General features: G+C 36.4%; 1 pseudogene; it reads right to left on the minus strand.

Annotated features, from left to right (window-relative positions):
• Nucleotides 1–501: 501 nt before the first annotated feature.
• On the minus strand, nucleotides 502–3,583 carry LOC114393137 (annotated as a pseudogene).
• Nucleotides 3,584–3,831: the final 248 nt, after the last annotated feature.

Below are 3,831 nucleotides of genomic sequence, written 5' to 3' on the forward strand. Positions count from 1 at the left end.
ACAACTCAATGTTGTTCCCACTAATAAAGAGCATATGCAATCATGTTTCTAAAATATCAGATGACTATTCTCAAAAGCTGAATCTATATATAATTCTTGGTCTTTATATTTTGTGCCTTCTTTATTTAAGAAGACCTTCTAGAAAGTCTTCTTATTCTTCCAAGCAATCAATAGAATCCATTTCTCTGTGACTACTCTCAAAAGCTTGGCTCGATTTCTTCTTCTAATTAAAGAGAATGAAAGCTAAAAAAACATTATAATATTAAAGGTTTAGAAAGGTTTCATTCTCTGTGACCAAACACTTAATATCACATGCCAGCTCATTTGAAATTCTTTTAGATATTCATTTAGAAAGGTTTAGCATTGCCCAAATTTCGCCTTAAGAGAACATTTAAACCAAACTTTAGAATTCTCCACTAGCATAATGTGCTATTACCTGGCTAAAATCTTCATAATATATATATATATATATATATATATATATATATATAGCTCTATTTCTGCTCATGAACTCTGTCCTTAATATTTGCATTTTGCAATGCACGTTTATGTTGCTAGGAATCGGTTACTCAGTACTTTCAGTTTTAAAACATTATAATTTGATGAGATTATACACAAAAATTTCAAGCGTAATAAATCAAAGTGATAGACAATAATAAGATGTGTCAGGCCTAATATCCTTGGCAACCTGGAGGAGGTATTCTATGTTGATATCATCAGGGTAGTGTTGTAAAAGTTTTAAATTGGTCACAAAATCACCACTTAGCAGTTTGCTTTTCACGCAAAGTAGCATTGCGCAACAGATCCGAAGAAGCATATCCTGCAAAAGAAATTTAAGCCAGGTAACATATTATTAATCAAAATGACAAGTAAAACCACACTAATATTGTAAGCTAAGTATTAATTTTTTCCTGAAAGTTTGCCGAGGAGTTTGATTGAGAGAGAGATACCTAAACACCAAAAGGGTTACTCAGAAGTGTATCCCATATTCTCAAGATATACTCAAATTTGAACTCTTGCGTGAGTAGGAGTGTAATCCATCTGAATGCATAGAACTGTGGTTTAACCTGTTCATGAGGTTCAGCGGCATCAATTTAAATAGAATGGAACTGTACAAGCTGTTGAAGCAAAAACATTTAAAGGTTCTACCTTTGTTCTCAATTCAAAATGACGCCATAATTGTTCATCATTTACTTTTAATAAATCTGACAAGCGAGAAAGAGTGGCAAGGATGCCACTCGAACTATTATCCAATTGCTGGCAGAAATGATCCGCTGAGTCACCCAAGATTCGAACAAAACAAGAAACTCTATCTGCTTCTACATTTCCCTAATAGAAAGAAACATAGCATAATTAAATAACAGATGAAAAAATTAAAGTCCTTTATGTCCATTAACATTTATTTATGTGGATAATCATCAAGAACAAAAATGTGATGGATGATACGAGAGGAAGACAATTGTAATACAGCAACATATAATTTTAAAATGGCCAAGTCTAGTAACCCATCTGGTAAGTTATAGAATTTATGGTTGTTCAATGTAATGGATATTGGTCAACATAACGGAAGCTGAATCATGCTTGCTTAGTGCTGGTTCATGTCTAAAACATAAATAAATTAAACATCCAAATTGTCTACAAGTAATATTGAAAGTAAGATATATAAACTCAAATTTAAATTTCCAAAACACAATTTACCCTCCTTCAACCATTAATTTTGGTTTACTGCCGAAATCAGGTGAATGTTCTACTTCATCATATACACCATGCATTTTACCTAGCCAAAGAAAAACAATGGGAACTGCCACAAATCACATAATAAACAGTTATGCGGGGAACATGCTTACAGCATTTTGCTTGTCAGGGTCAGTACTAAATACTTAGTACATTGGTGCCAAGACTTCGTTCATGCCTTGCACATAACGAATCTCAGGATTTAACTTGGCAAAAAGGAGAATTATATTCTTCATCGCTTCCTATAGTCAAAGTATCAACAAAAACTTCAATAAGAGTCGAACCCCCTATAGTCTATCACTTTACACTGAAAAGTGGAAACAAAATTGAGAGTTGTTTGATAAGTAGCTCAGCTAAAAACCAAAACTTACAAAAAATTAATAGAAAACTTGTAGAGATTTTTGGTGGTGCAGTTAGTTATTACCCTTTTTTTGCAACTAATTGATGACTCACCTGGGAAGAATGGCAAATCTGGATGTGTGCGCTGCAGATCTCGATCTATCTGTTCTACTATCTCTGTGTACTAGAAGATAGACAGACAATGATAAGAATGAACTTCATTATCCTGAAGGGATTCAGTGAAATGTAACTTCAAAATGCAGGAGAAACCTACATGGAAATATTGACTCCAAAGGCTAGCCTTACCAAGGCTCAATCTTCATGAGAAATTTCATGTCGCCTAAGTTGGCCATCAACATCATTGTCCTTGTGCCGCTTGGTCGAACTTAATTCCTCATATCCCTTCCAGATATGTTTTGACTGTCTTAGATTCAATAATATGATCAGTGAAAACTGGAAAGCAAGAGCTACAGCACAAAGCACACCAGATATACCCAGGTAAATGTTTGATATAAATATAACTGCTTACGTGAAAATGTACAAATCAGCAGTATATTACCGGATTCTGGAGAAGATCCCTCTTTCAGATTAGCATACTTTTTTTGCCTGTTCACTTTTAGTTGCTTGCCCCACAAGTCATGAGATGAAGATAAGTAACACAAATCATAGCAGGACAGTCGGCTGCTTGTATGCAGACATAACTGCAATCAAAGGATTTTATAATTTTCCAAATAGAACATAAATCTAATATCTTCATTACTAGAAGATGGCTTCCAAGCCTTTTCACGCAAACCTCCTCCATCAGGAATACCAGTGCTGGCAATTCTTTGCAACTTTTCCAAATTTATCTCCCTTTGAGAAAGCTGATAACGAAAAGGGTAAATGAATATAAAGGAAATCAAAACAAAACCATTTCAATTTTTCTTCTCCAATCCAAGGTGATACCATGTTAGAAAGTAGTTTGGGCTTTGCCTCAACCTTACAAAACCAACTTGTAAGGTGAGGATTATTTCACACTTATATAATTTATCTCGACACCATCTTTATTCAATGTGGGACTTCAACATGCGCTATTTTCCTCATGACTACCTGTCATGTGGCACTTTCAACACACCCCTCTATCTAGGTGTGATCACAACTTCTTCAACACTGAAACCGGAGTGACAGAATCTCTGCCAAATTTTTGTCTCCTTGTCATCATCATCATCACTCCCTATGTGAAATCCTAACTCGCCAGGCTGAATCGGCTTGAGCTCTTTGCCGGACTCAAGTTTGAATTCGGAGCCTTCGATTCCATGGCCTTTTTCGTCGAATCCTGCGACCAAGCTGCCAAGCCGGTCGGGAAAGACCCTCCGAACCTTGTCCGGAGCGGGAAGCTTGAGCTTGCCTTTGAGCATAGCGGCTGAGTTATGACCGAGTTTACAGAGAGGAATGGACCGGGTTGAAACGGTAGGAAGTGTAACGTGGAAGGATGGGAGAGTAAGAGTTGTTTCAGCTTCTGCTTCTCCATTATTCGGATATCAAACTCGGAAGAAGAATGGTAGTTAACGTTTGAATGGCAGTTAGGCGCCACGGCTTTTAGTTTAAGACCTGTGAAATTGGCCTATTGAGAAATGTTCGGCCTAACTGGACCGGGCCCTTTTGGGCTTTGGAACCAATTTGCATAATCCAGCTGTTCCGGCCGGATTTCAACTAGGGTAATCTCAATTTTTTAGTATCCCTCCTTTTGTAGTCATCCTTTCTAATAAAAATTCTTTT

The sequence above is a fragment of the Glycine soja genome, chromosome 17 (genome assembly GCF_004193775.1).
Source record: "Glycine soja cultivar W05 chromosome 17, ASM419377v2, whole genome shotgun sequence".
Lineage (NCBI taxonomy): Eukaryota > Viridiplantae > Streptophyta > Magnoliopsida > Fabales > Fabaceae > Glycine > Glycine soja.